Source organism: Pseudophryne corroboree, chromosome 2 (genome assembly GCF_028390025.1).
Source record: "Pseudophryne corroboree isolate aPseCor3 chromosome 2, aPseCor3.hap2, whole genome shotgun sequence".
NCBI lineage: Eukaryota > Metazoa > Chordata > Amphibia > Anura > Myobatrachidae > Pseudophryne > Pseudophryne corroboree.
The window spans coordinates 415,238,963-415,259,982 of NC_086445.1; the positions used below are offsets into that span (position 1 = coordinate 415,238,963).

At 42.0% G+C, this 21,020-nt stretch overlaps 1 protein-coding gene across 9 annotated transcripts in view; it reads right to left on the reverse strand.

The window, feature by feature from the left end:
* Positions 1–21,020, reverse strand: part of DMD (dystrophin) — a 3,641,189-nt gene that overhangs the window by 2,431,673 nt on the left and 1,188,496 nt on the right. The window lies entirely within an intron of this gene.

Here is a 21,020-nt window from a genome sequence, read left to right on the forward strand (position 1 = left end):
TTGTATCATGACCCTTAAAGAGTTGGTCCCTAATAGATTTTATTGCATATACAAGAAACAGAGTAAATGACATATTCTAGGACCCCACTCACAGCTGCACATATATGCTATTGGCTGTTCTAAACATAGGAATCAGAAATAAAAACATGCAAACAATGTAGTAAGAAATGGATGGAAATAGAATAGTACATGCTGCGTTTACTAGCATCCATTAAGTTTTAGTAACATTAATTTAGAATAGAATACAGTATGTTTGCACAGTGGAATCAATGTTTCTAGGTTCATACTGTATGTACTTGGTACATTCATTACTTGCAAGGGATATTACATAAGATCTATATGTTGCAGTGAATGTTCTGAACATAGAAATAAGCCATACAGTTTGTGTCCAGCAGATTTTAGAAGTACTGAAAGCATCAAACAACAATGTTGAACCTATCTAGCACATATTTTCATCTTTACTTTTTGTGTGAAATGTGTGTATTATTAGAATGAGCTTTCATGATCCTTTTCTGTATAGTTACACTTAGGCACCAGAAGATGCTCCATTACTGCAAATGGTGTTATCCCTTATACCGGTTTGTTATTAAAATGCCTGATGTCGGGATCCCGGTGTACAGGATACCGATGTTGAAATCCTGACAGCCGACAATACCGACAGCCGGAATTCTGGCGCACCAAGGCTATTCCTACTCGTGGATGTCCATGACACCCATAGAGTGGGAATATATCCTGTCATGAGCCACTGAACCCACAGCATGGTGAGTGCAGCCGACCTGGAAGGGGACTCTTTGTGCACGCCCTGCTGCAGGCATTCTGGCAGAGGGGATGCCGCTGTTAGGATATTGACAGCCGGCATCCCGTCCACCAGTAAATAGTATGTATTCCCTTATGTCAAGTACTCTATATTAACATTCTAAAGAACAAATCAAGAAACAAACAAACAAGGACCTATTTCTTTTGTTCAATTATTGCACATATAGCACTATGGGGTATATTCAATTGAAGTCTAAAGCTGCCGTCTGTCAAAAAGACAACAGTTTTCGACTTTTTTAGGTCGGAAGGGGTTCTGACCTATTCAATCTAACCCCAAATTATTCGACAAGTCGAGGAATTCGACTTGTCGAAAAGCACGTGGATCGGCGATCCGTGTGCTTGTGTCGAAATGATTGATTGATTGAAACTCTAAGTGTTCCTTTCATAAACATTTAATAAATAACCTATATTGATTAACAACTATTCCCATTATTTTTACCCTGAATTTTGTGTTGTGCATCTAGTAATAAACATGATATATATCAATTTAAATTTATATAATGTAACATAACCAGTTAGGCAGTGACTATACATGTATGGCACATAAAATAACCAGGGAGGCAGTGACTATATATTTAGAAACACTATCAATCAAAGTAGGCTGTCAACGAAAACTAAATAAAAACTAGGTTAATGACCATAAAAAATGAACAATTTAATTTATTGATTCAAACAAAGATGAACAATTTAATTTATCGATCTTTCTAACAGCTATTGTACTAATTGGTAGTTAATATTAATAATAATATTCAAAAATGTATAAATAAATTTTTATAGTTAAATAAACAATGAAACTGGGGTTGGCCAAACCAAAAAAACACTGATGAAAATTAATATAGGACTGGGAGTCTTTGCATATCTATAGTCCTTAGCCTATTATTCCCCGAGGAAAATGTTAATTCATATGCCCCCACCTTGACCTGCCCTTCATCACAAACAAAATTAGCACATACACTGTGGATGGCAATCAGCTAAGCAAGTCCATGCAATACCACATCCTGGGAATACATTGTTTTATACTGCACCAAGCAATGTTAATTTCAGAGATATAGAGTTACATGTTTACTTTATTATCATTATTATTATTATTATTATTATTATTATTATATTCAATAGCATTCATATGTTTTTTGCAACAAACAATTATTGTCTTTTGTATATCAATACTTGAGAACAAATGAGAAATGACAGAACAAAGGAAATTACAATTTAAAAGATCACTACATTGTTTCAATATACACAAGCACTTCAACCTGTCCACTCCAGGAAAACATTCATTCATCATTCATTAATTCCTCTTTTTCCATCATTAAGTCTCCCTCATTACCTTTCTTTCACCATCATTTTCCATTAACCTCTTTTTTATGATCATAATTATTCATTAACCCTATTTCATTATCATTATCCATTTATCCACTCAACATCATTTTATCATCGACTTGACCACCCTTCCCCTCACGGTCACACTGCTCAAGAGGAACAGATCATAGAGGAGGAGTTTAGTGTGTGTGTCTGGGCATACACCGATAACAAGTATATTATATTCTAAGATGTAAGATCTGTCAGATGATAATTGAGCAGTGAGGTTAAACTAAACTAGTTTTTGTGCCAACTTTGCAAATACAAATGGAACTTTTCACAGAACATAAATCTAAATTTTTTTTGTTTTAAATGATTATTTTCATAAAGACAAGCACTTTCTAATTAAGAATCCTAGATCTCGTTTCAACGTAAAGATCTTGGTTATGCTTTGCTTGACTTTTAATTAAGCCACATATCAGCTATCAAAGCCTAATTCCCATTACAAAAGTCACGCTTCTCAGGGCAAAGCTAAGAGTTTATAAAAGAAATCAGACACACTTCAGAGAGCATTTATAATTGTTGTGGCAGGAGGTAGGAACATTCTTTATTTTGCCATGTTTTTCTGTGTATCTGTGAAATTAGCCCCTTTCTAACAACACGACGAGAGCTATATAACAAATAGGATAAGGAGGTGGGGAAACACATTTTAAATTGCTACTGCTCAGTCAAATAGAAATACGCCAGGATGAATCTGTAGCAACATATGAATTGTTTTTGTTTAATTGGAGAGCATAAATGTGCATAAATATATAAGCTCCTATAGAATACTCCTTATCTAGTGGGAATTTAGGGCATTTACAACCATAGGTGGAAAGATAGAGCAGAAGTGTTCCTGCTAGTGCCACGGATAAAAAAATGCTAAAATAATAAAAAAAATGGTTTAGTAAAAATATAGTAATTTCTATGGAAATGCATGTGGATATACAGTACAAGAGATGTGGCAGAGAACAGAGCAGTATATTTTGCTTTGAATTGTGGTATAAGTATGTACTTAAATATGTGTAATGTCTGTAAATTTTGCATTTAGTTTTATAGCAAGAAATGTTAGAGTTGGCAGGGTGGACTTTGCTCATGGATGGAGGTGTTCCTGATTGTTCATGGTTACACAAAATGAGTGGAATGTATGATAACCCTGAGGATGTCAGTATATATTTATGAAGTTCAGTCCAGCCCTCAGCGACATACAAGTATAAATATATACCCTACAAATAAAAGGTCTGTTGGCATTGTTTTCTGTGGTAAGAGTTGGCAACATCGGTTTGATTGTCTGAGTGGATACACAAAAGCATATCAAAAGTACAGTACATACATTTTACCTCAGCACAGGGACGTCACAAACTATAAGAAAAATACCTTGGAGCAGTTGGTCAAAAGTCTTTTGATATCTATGTTGTTTGTGGTTAGAGCTTACTGGGTTACCTTCATAAGTGCCAAGAATAGGAGAGCAAAGGTTGCATTTGCCAAGGAGCACCTCTACTGTATAGCAGCAGATTGGTCCAAGATATTATGAAGTGAAAAAAACTAAATTTAATCTGGTGTACCCTTATGGAAAAAAGGCAGGCCCTAAAAATCAAAGATACAATGCAAGATACAAAGTATCTACAATAAGACAGTGGTGGGAAACACATCAAGGATTATGGACATTCTCTAACACGTGTTTTGGTCCTTTATACCCAGAGCCGGCCCTAACCAATATAATGCCCTAGACAAGATTTTGGCTGGTGCCCCCTAGCACCACCGCTGGTTCTGCCTCTGACCTTGCACCTCTTTCCCAGCACCATCACCCCTCACGCATAGCAGTCCTTGTACCCTCCATATTTTAAATAGGAACAGTTCGCACATTTGATGCACAGCTCAAAAAGGGGCATCTTCATGCATTATTAAGGCCCTTATACACATAATGACACACATAGTGCCCCCTACACATTTTCTGCACATTATTAGTGCCCCTATACACATAATGACACACACACAGTAGTACCCTGTTACACATATGCCGCACATTATTAATGCCCTTATACACATAATGACACACATAGTGACCCATTACACATATGTTGCACATTATTAATGCATTTTTACATGACACACATAATGCTCCTTACACATATTCTGAACACTACTGCACAACCAACCCACTCACATGCACACAGCACTCAGAACTTCCTCTAACACTGCGACCTCTGCCTCTGCTTGGATACAGATGTGTCCTCACAAATCTTGCATCAATGCTAATGTCGGGCACCTTTTTTTAATGAAAATGCATCTTATTTGCATTGCTATGTGGCTCGGATGTACAAGCAGCTTCTGCTGATTAAACTGATATGCAGCATGCCTATATACTGTGTGAGACTGTGGTTGTATCTGCATATGAAATGCTACATACAGAATATAGGCATGCCGCATATCATTTTAATCAGCAGAAGCTGATTATGCCCCTAGGCAATTGCCTAGTTTGCCTATGCCTATGTCCGGCTCTGTTTATACCAAGAAGAGGGTATCATGGATCAATTTGTTTATGGAGAAATCTTACAGTAGCTAAACATACACTATGTCTTGTGAAAAAGAACATATGAAAATGAATCTTCCATGAAGATTACAATCTCAAATGCCATTTCAAAATGAATCAGGAACACTTCCACAAAAAGAGAATCAATGTACTGGAGTCAAGCCAAAGTACCAACCTAAATCCCATTGGGTCCTTGTGGGAAGAGCTAGACTGTTGTGTAAGGACACAAGCGTACGCCCTCCCAGAGCCGACCCTAGGCATAGGCAAACTAGGCAAATGCCTAGGGCATTTGGTGCGCCTAGGGGCACAAGCAGGTTCTGCTGATTAAAATGATATTCTGCATGCCTATATTATGTGTGTGACTGAGGCTGTATCTGCATATGAAATGCTGCTTTACAGTGGAAATCACTGTAACGTAGCATTTTGTGTGCAGATACAGTCACAGTCACACACAATATAGGCATGCCACATATAATTTTAATCAGCAGAAGCTGCTTGTGCAATCTAGCCACATAGTATTGCAAATAAGGTGCATTTTCATCAAAAAAGACTGGTGCACCAAATGTGCCACTGTTCCTATTTAAAATATACTGTAGGGGTAGGAACAAAAAAAAAGGACTACTATGGGTGAGGGGTGATCGTACTGGGAAAGGGGTGTTGGGTCAGAGGCGGGGCTAGGGAGCACCAGCCAAAATCTTGCCTAGGGCATCATATTAGGTAGGGCCGGCTCTGCTCACTCCAGGACACTTTCTTCCTTACTTTACAAAGAGAATGGAACCTTTACTCTTGTTGAGTGTATGCCCTGATGATACCAGGCAGTAGTATCAGCAAATCATTTTGCAACAAAGAACTAGTGCTGTTGTCTTGAAATATCCCAATTTGTGTTTACAGTATTTTGTTGCAGACTCTCAATTTAATGAAAGGTTTTGCACTTTCAGAACACTTATGAGCTTCAGGATATTGGCCCTCATTCCGAGTTGTTCGCTCGCAAGCTGCTTTTAGCAGCTTTGCACACGCTAAGCCGCCGCCTACTGGGAGTGAATCTTATCTTATCAAAATTGCGAACGAAAGATTAGCAAAATTGCGAATAGACACTTCTTAGCAGTTTCTGAGTAGCTCCACACTTACTCGGCATCTGCGATCAGTTCAGTCAGTTTCGTTCCTGGTTTGATGTCACAAACACACCCAGCGTTCGCCCAGACACTCCCCTGTTTCTCCAGCCACTCCCGCGTTTTTCCCAGAAACGGTAGCGTTTTTTTGCACACACCCATAAAACGGACAGTTTCCGCCCAGAAACACCCACTTCCTGTCAATCACATTACGATCACCAGAACGAAGAAAAAACCTCGTAATGCCGTGAGTAAAATACCTAACTGCATAGCAAATTTACTTGGCGCAGTCGCACTGCGGACATTACGCATGCGCATTAGCGACCAATCGCTCCGTTGCGAGAAAAAAATAACGAGCGAACAACTCGGAATGACCCCCATTATATTCTCTTTATTATCATACACAAAGAGTGCAGTAACACATCTTCTTACCAGTTTTTGTTACTTTGTACTGTTTATAAAGTTCTAGGCAAAGATTTTTTGACAATTATGAACAATAAAGAAATTTATAGAATACTATTTGACCATCACATAGCTAGACAATATTGAAGGTAATGATTAGCATACACATTCTTGCTTATTTTTTAAGCTACACATATATCTATTAAATAAATGTTTGAATCTCTTGTAGGTGGATCAGAAAAGAGTGGAGGTATTTGCTCTTTCCGTGGATTTTTATTCTTGTGGCTCAATGCCACTAGCTCACTTAAGCATAGGAATTCATCCATGTTGCTTGCCATCTGTTGTATCTCAGGGGAACTTCTCTGCCCTTGAAGGATAGGAATTCCACCAGTGTCATAACACGATCACAACATGTAGTTTTAATATCTGCTAATCTAGTCAGGTAGATTGGAATGTATTTAAACACTTAATGATTCCTTTTATTTTATGTTGACCTCTACTTTTGTGTGCTTTAGACAGTAGACTAATTGATCTTTTGAAGCCAAACACTTCAAAATTGAGAAACCTCATGTACTGTATACCAAACATATGGCGAGCATATGTAAAGTGTCTCTGATTTCTTGGTTTACAGAATACAGTACTAACAAATGAGTAAGAATCTGTTAGTGAAGGACAAATATGGAGCATATGGCTAATGACAGGTTTTTTTTATATTTACATAATTGTAAAGAAAATTGAACATTTTTATTCTAGAAAACATTGTACAAACTTAGCTCCATTGGCAATGGAGGCTTTTCTCACAACTTTGTTACTGTAAGTCTGTTTTTGAATTCCAATGCTGATAACATTCCAACATTATATTTTTATAAAATACTATTGCGTTGTTTATAACTCTTCATATGTTAACAAAATCTACTCAAAATGATGAAAAATGTGTTTTCTTTAATTAAAATTGTGTACAGTAAATTGCACAAAAGTGATATTAAAGCTAATGTATTGACCAATACTTCTAGGATTCAAGCCTTGACCAGTCTTAAGATTTTTCATAGCAAGGATTACATCACTTGCACTACATAATTTTTTATTTTTTTATTCTCACTCTGTGAATGACATCCCCCATGCCAACACACTCAACATAAAGAAAACTGCAGGCCCTCTGGTATGTCAAGTCAGGTCCATCCTTTCTAATGCCAGATCTATAAGAACAGGACTGCTACAATTGCTGACCTTATCAAATCTTCAGATCTAGCATGTTTTACAGAGAAGCTGCAGTTCCAACAAACTACTCTGTCATTCACAACACAAGACTTGACCGCAGGGGAGGGGGTGGCCATCTGCTTTAAAAAAGTACTTAAACTTAGGGTCTGCCCAATGGAAATTACTCAGTCATTTGAGTGCATCGCTGCCCGGAGTTTTATAGAATTAGGCTCCAGAGTACTTCTCATTTACCGCCCCCCTGGAGCTGGAAAGATATTTCTACAAGAGTTTGCAGATTTTGTTGCTGGACTAGTTCTGGAGCACAAAGATGGCTCATTTTCTGAAATTTCAATGCAAGGGTCGATAATGAGCTCTCATGTGCACAATGAATGCTCTGGGGCTCACACAAATCATTCCCCCTGCTACACATAAAAGTGGTCACACTCTTGATCTTGTCTTCCAGATTGGATTAGAAGTCTCTGACCTAAAAATAAACCCAGTCACATGGTCAGACCACAACTCAATTTGTTTCCCAGTTGCAACCCCTCAAATTAGATATTTGCCTATGGAGTTGACCAGATATCGTCCAAGAGGGGGTATGACTCCCCATGCTTTTGCAAACCTTTCTGCAGTAATGGGGGCCTGTAAAAATACTTGTTCCCCACCCCGTTTTTATAACAGGGATGTGACAGCTGCAATGGATTCTATTGCCCCTGTGCGTATATGACCCTGCAAACCACAGGGTCAAACACCTTGGTTTGACAACAGTATTTGTGATCTTAATAAAAGGGATCATAGACTTGAAAGACAATAGAGGAAGACAAACCTGGTAGAGGATAAATGAACTCTAATCAAACACATTGGAAAATATCAATCAACAATCACCTGCAAGAAAACAGAGTTCCTTTCAGATGAGATCATGGCAGCAAACAATAGGCCAGCTCAGCTTTTCCATACAGTGGAGATGCTTTGCAAACCAGCATGCCTGCAGCCTGACGAAACCCTCTCCCAGTCAAGATGCAAGAAGTTTGCAGAATCCCCACAATGACACCAAAGGAGTACCAATCTAGCAAGCCTGCCAATGTAATCTACCTGTCTTTATGGAACAGCTTTGAGCAAGTGGAAGTACAAAATATTTCTGAAATTACCTGAGTGTTGCATACCTCCACCTGTGATCTGGACCCTACTTTGACCAAGCTTCTATCAGGGTGTATGGAAATAATCAGCCCTGTATTTGCAAAAATAATTCAATGCTCTTTGCAGACAGGCATTTTTCCGGAACCACTAAAAGAAGCAATAGTCAGACCACTTCTTGAAAAATCTAATTTAGACCCTGACTGAATGACCAACTATATGCCAGTATCAAACCTTCCTTTTCTAGGAAAGGTTATTGAGAATGTGGATGCAACTCAACTAGAAACCTGCCTGTCAACCCATGGCATTTATGACCCATTCTAGTCAGAATTCAGGAGAAGACATAGCACCGAAACAGTGCTGGTATATGTGCTTACTGATCTACAGTATAATGGCAAGAGAAAGAGGTGACTGTTCAATCTTAATCCTTCTGAATATCTCTGAAGCATTTGATACAGTTGACCATGGGATTCTAATTGAGTGCCTGAAGAATTTCTGAAGTCTGGATGGCACACCCCTTAGCTGGTTCAAATAATTTCTCACTGGCAGGTCACAGAGAGTTACATCTGGAGTATACTCTTCGCCACCAGTGTCTCAATTTATTACACAGATCCTGCCCTTTACCGGACGCCGGTTATAGGTTCTAGTTGTTGTTTGTACCTGGTCCCAGTCCTCGTCCTTCAGTTGTATATTGAGCCTTTGCAGTTAATGCTGTCTGCTCCAGTTGCCAAGCTTACTATAACTGTTCCAGTTCCAGTTTCCAGGTTTCTTCAGAATCCACAGTTTAAGCTAAGTCCTGGGATTTTGCATTCGTTATTTACCTCTTGTATTTCATTATTTATATCATCCTGTGCATTATTGCATAGTAATTCAGTACTCGCATTATCAATTGTTTGTGCAATCCTGGGCATTGTTGCATTTATTATCCATTGACATCTGTTTGCTTATATCATCCTTTACATTGTTGCATTTATAACCAATTGATATTCAGTTACTTACACCACCTTGTGCATTGTTGCATTTGCATACGTTAAAATGCTTATTTCAGTTTGTGCATAGTGCATCTTGATTCAATATTACCTGTCCAACTCCAATTAGCTTCTATCTATAGTTTTTATTTTTGCCTTGCCCAGCCTCCTAGAGTCTCCTTTTCCTTCTATAAGACCTGGGGGCATCTGAGTACTGGGTGGACCTAATTCACCTGAGAAAGGTGGCTGCTATAGGTGAAGCCTAGTATTGCAGGAGGCTAGAAGACTGCTGGGCAAGCGTAACACAGTGCCATTGACTTGTTGTGTCCCACAGAGTTCTATACTATCTCCCATGCTTTTTGCAGTAGACATGCTACCACTGGGTGAAATAATCAGACGTCATGGCCTGGTCTACCACTGCTATGCAGATGACACACAACTGTACCTGTCCTTTACTCCAGGTACTGATAACCCAATAACAATCCTAAATGGTTGCTTAGCTGAGCTCCAGGAGTGGATGAGTGCCAGTTGGTTGAGACTGTACCCTCATAAAATAGAAGTCCTGGTGATGTGTCACAGGAGAAGACTGCAGCATAGCCAACTGATAGGACGTACGCTTGGGGGTTCAGAAATGCAAAACACTGAACAACATGTGTGGAATCTTGATTTTGTGCTGGATAGTGGCCTGATACTTAAACATCAGTTGTCAGCCACAATCAAATCCTCATTCTTACATTGCAGGAACATATCCAGAATCAAGCACTTAATTCCCTCAGAAGACCTGCCTAAAGTCATACATGCATTTGTATCTTTATGCTTTGACTACTGCAATGCCCTCTACCATGGTCTCCCAGCAAAATAATTGCACTGCTTGCAGATGGTACAAAATGCAGCTGCCTGACTATTAACCATCCAGACCCATTCCAGCCACATAAAACCCATTCTCTACTCCCTTCACTGGCTACCTGTAAAATGGAGAATAATTTTCAAGATTGTCTTAATCACTTCCAAAGCCCTACGTAACCAGGGCCCAAGGTACCTGAAGCAGCCTCTGATTTCTTACTGTCCCACTCAATCACTACGATCTGTAGATGAAGGACTACTAACAGTACATAGAATCTCCCTGAAATCATCTGGGGGGTCAAGATTTCAACTTTGTGGCTCTGACTCTATGGAACTCTCTTTAATGCACAGTGCGAGCAGCCTCCACTCTAGAATCCTTCAAAAACCGACTAAAGACTAAAGTTAAGCTAGTTTTGTATTTTGAGCTGTAAAGACAATTGTAAAGCACTTTGAATACTATTATGAGAAATGTGCTATATAAATATAATTATTATTATTAAGTGTAGTTGCAATTTATTTTATGTGGGCAGAACTATAAGAACTTTAAAGGGGTTTGGGATGATTTCCTGATGGTTGGGATGCCTGCGGTCACATGACTAAAAGTGGCATCCCGACAATGAAGAACCCGACTTTGGAGAGGGTAAGTATTTTACCCTTCTGTACCCTAACACTACGGGAGTGGCTTGCAGGGCTAACCCTCAGGGGGTGGTGGCTAGGACTATCCCACTCCCTTGGTGCCTAACCCTAACCCGATACTTACCTTCAGGGTGTCGGTTGTCAGTGTTCTGGCGCCGATCTCCTGAGGGGTGAAGGGATTCTGACATCTGTCACATTAACGTCAGCATCCCAACCGCCATGATGTTGAAAACATTCAATTAACAGTACAGATTCAATTAACATAGAAAAAATATATTGAAGGGTTTATCAACACATAGTTTATCCAAGCATTATGATTTGAATCATGGTTGTAACCCCAAATTTTTGAAGATTATGGGACTAGAACATGTAAAGTCCACACCAAGAAGAGATGATTGGTTTAGACACCTTTGTCACTGGGAGATTGAATTGACATGGCTGAATCTAGGGGGAGCCCTAAGAGGGCATGCGCCCCAGGTGGAGAATCTGCGGGGGTGCAGAAATAGGTACTCTGCCTCCGCTCCTTCTTCTCAGTCCTAAGAGGCTTCCTTCTTCCAGGTCTAAGAACCCTGGCTGTAGGAACCAACTCCCCAGCACCACCAATGTGGACTCCTGGGAAACTCCCCCCTCCCCGGCAACTAGAATGCTAATGAATGTGGCATGGACTCACCAGCTGACCCTTTTCGTTTCTAGAGCTGGTCCATGGCCGCTCACACACTCCTATGCCTGTTTAAGCAATGTCTGCCCCCAGGTTTGTTCCCCAGTGCCTCTCCCTTCCCGCAGATCCACCAAAGGAGGACAGGGCCCTAAGTTGCGACCTACTGCCGGGTCCCAGACAGAACCCTCGCTGTAGATCCCCCACTCCTCAGTACCACCAATGTGGATTCCTGGGAAACTTCCCCTCTGGCAACTAGAACACTTATGAATGGTGCAGGGGTGGCCATTCACACACTCCTGTGCCTGTGTAAACTATGTCTGTCCCTGACCCTGTTCCTGTACAGCAGCTCGGAAAGGGTGAGAGGAAGCAGCAACAGACAATAATTTGTATGTGTACTGAGGTGAGGTCTCAATACACTAGGACAGCTGCTGCCTCCCAAAGAGTGGTCCTAGGTCCCAGGAGGCATGTCCCCCCCATGTGAGTGCATGGCGTAAATCAGGTATATACCACCAGCCAGTCCTAGGGACTCCTCTCTGCAGCCAGGATAACCCACATTTGTATCCACCTCCTCAGAAAGTTGGTACTCTTCGTCTTTAATTGGCCCTAGGACCTGACTAGCATGCTGTACTTTGTAGTCCAGAATCCGTCATAATACTGTATCTGAGGTGCATGTTAGTTGTATTGTGATGGTGCTGGTTGTCACTTTGCCAACTATTTATTACTGTACTGTGTTTTTGACATGGTTCCAAAGTGTGCATGTGTCTATTGGGGGCACAAAATTACTGTCTTGCCCCAGGTGCCAAAAATCATAGGCCCTCATTCCGAGTCGTTCGCTTTGTAATTTTCTTCGCATCGCAGCGTTTTTCTGCTTAGTACGCATGCGCAATGTTCGCACTGCGACTGCGCCAAGTAATTTTGCTATGAAGATAGTTTTTTTACTCACGGCTTTTTCTTCGCTCCGGCGATCGTAGTGTGATTGACAGGAAATGGGTGTTACTGGGCGGAAACACGGCATTTTATGGGCGTGTGGATAAAAACGCTACCGTTTCCGGAAAAAACGCGGGAGTGGCTGGAGAAACGGAGGAGTGTCTGGGCGAACGCTGGGTGTGTTTATGACGTCAAACCAGGAACGACAAGCAGTGAACTGATTGCAGATGCCGAGTAAGTCTGAAGCTACTCTGAAACTGCAAAGTAGTTTGTAATCGCAATATTGCGAATACATCGTTCGCAATTTTAAGAAGCTAAGATTCACTCCCAGAAGGCGGCGGCTTAGCGTGTGTAACTCTGCTAAAATCGCCTTGCGAGCGAACAACTCGGAATGAGGGCCATAATTTCGTCCCTTGCATGGATTTATCAATTTAATAGTTTATCCCCACTTGGTCTCAATGTATTTATAGATCCCAATTGTGTGATTTTTAAAAATGCTTTCTGGTTTGTTTGTTCCTTAACCAGTATAATTTATTTTTGCTTGAGGTCCATCAGGAATACAAATGTGGAGTACTGGTCCTTGTTCCCACATCCAATTTGTGGTGGTTTCACCAAGCAAGTAATTATCAGTATTTTTTCCATTTCCTGATAATCTCTTTTATGTAAATATACCTTGGCCCTCTCAAATTATTGGTGGTACTGTATATGTATCGAGCGATAGGATTCTTATTAATCATACAAAAACACATTGGTTGTATGTTTTATTTTTTTTATTGTCTTCTAAATAATTGATGATGCCTTTTTTATACACAGATACATTAATAATTCTATAATGTTTATAATCTAGTAAGTAATAAACTGTGTATTTTATATGCATTTGTTAATTTACATGTACAGGTGTCCTTCTGTATACATGTGCACATGTATACATTATGTGCCTGTACTACCAAAATCCAGACCCACTCACATAACCTTCAATGCTTCCCTATCCAATTACATTCTTTCTGTACAGTCCACATAACCTCACATATTTTGTCTTCCAACATTGCTGGGTGATCATATCATACAACCCATTAAGAACCTAGCAATCTGGTGGACCATTATGCAATAGTTAGCATCTATCCTTGTGTATCAAAGCCCATTTCCCCATAGATTGTAAGCTTGCGAGCAGGGCCTTTCTACCTTTGTCTGTCTTTGCCCAGTTTTGTTCTATAACTGTTGTTCTAATTGTAAAGTACAATGGAATATGCTGCGCTATATAAGAAACTGCTAATAATAATAATAATAATGATAATAATAATACTATACTGTATGTACTGAGTCGATATACTGTAGTCTTTAAGTTATACAAAATGTTTTAATATACAGAAAAGTATAGGTTATTCATCTGATTATTTTTTTGTCCCTTATTTTATATTAGTATTTCTTAGCATCTAAAAACAATTCAGCTTGGGTTTATTGCATATTTAAACATAATATTGGTTTCTTAGATAGTAGGATTTTGGTACTTACCAGGTAAATCCTTTTCTTTGAATCCATAGGGGGCACTGGAGTACTCTTGGGATATGGACGGCTTCCACCGGAAGAAGGCACTGAATAAATTAATTTTTGAGACTACTCCTCCCCTCCATATCCTCGAGCACTTCAGTGTTTTTTACTGAGCCGAACAGGATCGATAGAGAGATTGACAAAAGGAGAATTACCTATAATCTCACGGACAACAATAAAGTTGACACAAAACGTAACAGACAACTAAACAGTTGACACCCTAACTGATTAACCTTTGTTAAATTTAAACCAGTCGTGAAAGTGTGTTACCATAAGAACCACTGAACTTCCTAAAACAGATAAACTGCTCTGGGTGGGCGTCCAGTGCCCCCTATGGATTCAAAGAAAAGGATTTACCTGGTAAGTACCAAAATCCTACTTTCTTTTTCATCCACTAGGGGTCACTGGAGTACTCTTGGGATGTACCAAAGTTTCCTCCGTGGCGGGAGAGCTGTTTGGCACTTGTAACACTAAACGGCCAAAGCTAGATGCTGATGCCGCGAACGTATCAAACTTGTAAAAGCGCACAAACGTGTGCACTGAAGACCAAGTAGCCGCACGGCAAAGCTGTGTCGTAGAAGCCCCACGACTCGCTGCCCATGACGTTCCCACAGAACGTGTGGAATGAGCTGTTACTGATGTAGGTGGCTGTAACCTAGCATGAAGGTAAGCCTGACGTATGGTCAGTTTGATCCATCTGGATAAGGTCTGCTTAGAGGCTGGCCAACCCCTCTTAGCCGCATCATAGAGAACAAACAACGTATCCGTCTTACGAACCGTAGACGTTCGGGATACATAGACGCGTAATGCGCGAACCACATCCAACGTTTCAGCATTCTCTGTTAATACCGGAACTACTATTGGTTGATTGATGTGAAAAGACGACACTACCTTTGGTAGAAAAGCGGGATTCGTCCGAAGTTCCGCTCTGTCATCATGAAAAACTAAATACGGTGACTTGCACGACAAGGCACCCAGATCTGAAACTCGCCTAGCCGAAGCTAAGGCTAAAAGAAAAATCGTTTTCCAAGTGAGAAATTTAATATCCACTTGTTGTAAGGGTTCAAAGTAATCGGACTGTAAGAAATCTAAAACCAGATTCAAGTCCCATGGTGCTGTAGGTGGAATGAAAGGAGGCTGTATCCTCATTACACCCTGTAGAAACGTATGTATTGACGGCAACGAGGCCAATTTCCTTTGAAAGTAAATTGACAACGCAGATACCTGCCCCTTTAGTGTGGAAAGACGTAGTCCTCCATCTAACCCCATCTGTAAAAATAACAAAAGACGGGATAAATTAAAAGATGATGTCGGAAACTTCCGAGCTTCACACCAACCTATATAAGTACGCCAGATTCTGTAATAATGAGCTGCCGTAACCGGCTTCCTAGCTCGTACCATGGTTGGTATAACAGACTCCGGAATGCCCTCTCTTCTCAAGATGGCCTTTTCAACAGCCACCCCGTCAAACGCAGCCGCGCTAAATCGGGGTAAAGGAACGGACCCTGTTGTAACAGGTCCGGACGTAGTGGGAGTGGCCACGGATCGTCTGCGAGTAAACCGAGGAGATCCGAGAACCAAGTTCTCCGAGGCCAATGAGGCGCTATTAGTATGACTGTGACGGACCCTCTCTTGATCCGTTTTAGCAACAGCGGGAGCAGCGGAAACGGTGGAAACAGATACACGAGGCTGTACGGCCACGCGGCTGTGAGAGCATCCACCGCCACTGCCCCTGGATCTCTTGTTCTGGACACATATCGTGACACCTGATGATTGTGGCGGGATGCCATCAGATCCACCTGAGGGTAACCCCACCTCTGGATCAACATCTGAAACACTTCTGGATTTAACCCACTCTCCTGGATGAAAATCCCGACGACTGAGAAAATCTGCCTCCCAGTTGTCCACTCCCGGAATGAACACTGCCGACAATATCACCTGGTGATATTCGGCCCATCTGAGGATCCGAGCTACTTCCCGCATTGCCATGCGGCTTCTCGTTCCTCCTTGTTTGTTTATGTATGCGACTGCCGTCGCATTGTCTGACTGCACCTGAACAGTCGGAAAACGAAACATGTACACTGCTTGTCTTAGAGCATTGTAAATCGCCCTGAGTTCCAGAACATTTATGGATAGCGATCTTTCGTGATCTGCCCAGAGGCCCTGGAGCCGATAACTCTGAACTACAGCTCCCCAACCTCTGAGACTTGCGTCTGTTGACAGAATTATCCAATTCACGACGCCGAATCGTCTCCCTGCAGATAGATTGTGTATTTTTAACCACCAGAGAAGAGACACCCTGACTTGTGGCGACAATCTCACCCTGTGGTGCATCTGCAGATGTGATCCCGACCATTGCGCTAACACCTCCAGTTGAAACGGACGTGAGTGAAATCTTCCGAACTGAAGTGCTTTGAAAGCCGCCACCATTGTGCCTAAAAGGCGAATGCACAAATGTACTGAGACTGGGCGTGGCTTGAGCACTAATTGCACCAGATGACGAATGACCTGTACTTTCTGTTGTGGCAGGTAAACCTTTTGATTTACTGTATCGAGAATCATCCCTAGGAATTGAAGTCGTTGACACGGAATTAGATGTGATTTCTTTAAACTGACTATCCAACCGTGCTGAACTAGTACATTGTACGTTAGCAAAGCATGCTGGAGAAGCAATTGTTGAGACGGAGCCTTTATGAGTAGATCGTCCAAATACGGAACAATTATTACTCCTAGGGACCTGAGATGAGCTATCATCACGGACATTACCTTGGTGAATACCCGAGGCGCTGATGAGAGGCCAAACGGCAGAGCCTGAAACTGGTAATGGTCTCGCCTTATTGCAAACCTTAAGAAACTCTGGTGAGGTGGCCAAATCGGAATGTGTAAGTACGCATCTTTGAGATCCAGTGCAATCATGAATTCCTGTGGCTCTAACCCTGCAATTACTGACCTGAGAGATTCCATCTTGAATCTGTGGTAAGTGACGTAATGATTGAGACCTTTTAGGTTCAATATTGGCCTGACTGAGCCATCTGGTTTTGGTACCAGAAACAGACTGGAATAATAACCCTGCCCCTGTTCCTGCACGGGGACCGGAATTACAACTGCAGCATTCAGCAGAGACTGAATGGCAACCTGCAGAACTGCTTTCTTGTCGTCCGACACAGGCAGTCCTGTCGTGAAAAATCTTCCTGTCGGAAGATAATCGAACTCTATTTTGTAACCCTCTAATACTAAATTGCGGATCCACCCATCTGTGGACGTCTGCAGCCACGCCCCCTGAAAGCTCTGAAGGCGTGCTCCCACAATTGGAGATCCGAGATGGGCTGGGAGCCCGTCATGCCACTGGTTTGTTAGTGGTCTTAGTGTCTTGACGACGTGCATTGGATTGTCGGGCACTACGTCCCCGACCTCTTCTACCAGGCGTGACTGCTCCTGTGCCCTGCCCACGAAAGGGCTGAGTTCTAAAGGATTTGAACGCCGGACCAGAATATTTCCGTTTAGGTATAGTTGTAGGCGATGGAAGAAACACAGACTTTCCTCCAGTAGCCTCAGAAATCCATTTGTCCAATTCAGGACCGAAAAGCTTCTCGCCATCATAAGGCAATGCCTCTATACCTTTTTTAACCTCCGTCTCCGCCTGCCAAGAACGCAGCCAAAGTGCTCGTCGTACTATGACTAGCGATGAGGACAGGCGAGAAGTAAGCTGACAGACGTCAGTAGAAGCTGTACATAGATATTCAGCAGCTTCCCAGATTTGATCCGCGAGAAGTATAAGATGGTCATCTTGCAGAGCCGACTTGAGCTCTTTTATCCATACCATTAATGCTTTAGTAACCCAAATGCCAACCAACCCAGGTCTCAGCAGCACTCCAGCTGCTGTATACATGGACCTTAGCATAGCCTCTATTTTACGATCTGCAGGGTCTTTAAGCGTAGTAGCAGTTGGTACTGGTATGGTTAACTTCCTTGTAAGTTTAGATACGGATGAATCCACCGATGGTGGGTTCTCCCATGTAGCTGTCATGGACTCTGGAAACGGGTAACTCGATTTAAATCTACGAGGTATAGAAAACCGTTTATCCGGATTCTTCCGTGTTTCCAGTAACATTTTATTAAGAGATTCCGAAATAGGGAAACACATCGGAGATCTCTGTCGTTTAGTAAAGACTACCTCATCATTCGTCAGGGGCTCCTCAGTTTCCGTAAACTCCAGCGACTGACGTACTGCTCTGATGAGATTATCAATACCTGGGCTGTCAAAATCGTCACTATCTGACTGTTGGTCTATTTCGCCCTCCTCATACTCATGTTCAGTGAGGTCTAGTATCCCAGAGACTGGAAAATTATTAGGAAAAGGAAACTTATCTTTTCCACTCAAGGTGGACCTCTGACCAGATTGAGACTCCCCTGGTAACTCAAATGGTCTCATTTTAAACTCAGATCTTGCCGCCTCTCTTTCTTCACGAGAGGCGGCCAGCTCTGATTGTAAACCAACTAATACATCTGCAAGTAAAGCCCATGGAGGGTCCAGAGATGCTGGCTTTACTTCTGTGGAAATCGTATTTGTGGCTGTATTAACAACACATGCTGTACATGTGGTGGATCCATCAGGCAACACACTCTTACAGACATGACATGAAAAATGTTTCTTAGATTTTGCTGGTGTCTTACTCATTATAAATACAGACAATACAAACTACACACAGACAGTCTGCACGACTCAGTAATAACACCAAAGTTCCTAACTTAAGATGCTGGGAGCGGCGGAGAGTGAGAGCGCGCTGCATAGAGCCGTGAAGCGGCCTATGCACACGCGCTCCGGGCAGCGGTCGTTAGTGAGTAAAACATGCCCAATACAATCCCCAATAGTGGGGCGGCAGCATAAGCTGACCGCCCCTACCCAACATACCTGGACCGTAACAAAAGTCTATGACGGGGCTTCTCATCCAAGCTCCGTCCAGCTTTTTGCAGGCAGCCTGCAGGTGGAGTGAGGGAGCTCTTTACAGAGAGGTCCGACACTCACGGCTGTTCTCAGCCGCTTCCACTGTCCCTGACCCACGCCTGTTAGAAGGGGGGAAAGGACGTGGAAATCCTTGAAAGGAAAAAAAAAAAAAACTTAGAAAAAATTCCAATACTTTGTGGACGAGCTCCACTATGCCTTCTAACTGTGTCGAGCACAGAAAAAACACTGAAGTGCTCGAGGATATGGAGGGGAGGAGTAGTCTCAAAAATTAATTTATTCAGTGCCTTCTTCCGGTGGAAGCCGTCCATATCCCAAGAGTACTCCAGTGACCCCTAGTGGATGAAAAAGAAATAATGGGGGGAATTCAAATGTTTGAAAAGTCGGTTGGGTGTCTGGTTTTTTCCTGTCTATTAGATAGGAAAAAACAGACACCCAACTGAGTTTTCAAACAATTGAATATCCCCCATTGGGTTAATACTCAGGTGTTAACACTGCTAATTTAGCAGTGACTCTAAATGTATATTTAGACAGCATCTGTGTAAATCTACCATTCCTCTGCTTTTGTGGCAGAGACGTACGGTAGGATAAGGACCTGCTGGTATATAACCTGTATCACAACTCACTACTAACTTTTGTGCTTATATGGTTTATTGATCTGCTATTGCCCTTCAAAGCTGGCCCATCAAGCCACTTCTACTAATTGCCGAATACCCCAGAAAGGGGTCACACTCTCAAAAGTCCTGGTTTATTTTGCCACTTCTTCAGGTATCCTGTAGCCGCTCACATCTGACTCCTAGACCCAGTCACCAGCCATACTGGTCATACCAGTGCAGCACAGAGTCACTGCCTACAACTGTCCTAACAAGTGTCATCTTCACTAGTGCTCCACTGGCACACCTACAAATGCACCTTCTCTATGGCATCTGCCTGTAGGCAACACTGGGTTCACAGCTGTCGAACAGAGTGTATGGAATTCACTCTTTCACAGACGAGTTGCACACCAGATAGGCTAACATTACTGTGACTGTTTACTTCACTTACTTTGGTAAGTGTTTATTACCATCTACTTTAAGTGAATTTAAACAAACACAGGCATTTACCCCTTGTGAAGCCCTCACAACTTGGGGTCATTTCGGCTGGATGCCTAAACCCTTAACCCATTTTTCCCACAGCCTTAACCTAACCTTCCCCCTATGCAACCTAACCCTAACCTTCCCCAATGGTGCTTAACCCTAACCTTCCCTACTCACAGCCTTAACCACGGCCTCATCCTCTTTGCAGGTGCCTAACCTTCCCCACAGACTAACCCTAACTCCCCCAAGCCTAAATGTCGGGATCTTGGTGATGGCATTCAGAGTAATGTTGGCATTCCATCATCGGTATTCTGACTGCTGGGATCCTGACCGGATCCCACCAGAGAAAACAGAGTCAGCTGCTGCTGGGCTCCATCTCTGAAGGGGGCACCTCTACTCCATTACCCCAGCCAGCTTCCAGCCCAGCACTGTTCACTAAGCATCAGTTATCTGATGGCTGTGGCTCTTATTAGCCACAGCAGTTCCCATCTGAATACTTCCCTCCTGCTTCCAGTGTTCCCGACACTTTGACTGACTGTTGTCAGCCAGTGCAGGTCCAACTCCTCCTAATATTCTTCTCATTTTCTCTCTGAGACAGGTACTCAGACAGGCAGAAGCTCCGTCTTCCAAATGAGGATGTAGCAACTGATTACAGTGAGAATGGTAGCTCACAGTACAGTGGTCAGTGTTGTCTGGCCATCATAAAATTGCTTTCTGTATTCTTTGATTGTCATTAAATGCTCTCCATATTGGCTTGCACTCACAAAGATTGCAGATGGAATCAGTGATTTTATGTTACTGAACATTTGTCATTGGCCGAGATTTCACTCTGCGCAAGCATTACATTGGCAGTGCAAAGTTGCATGTATCTG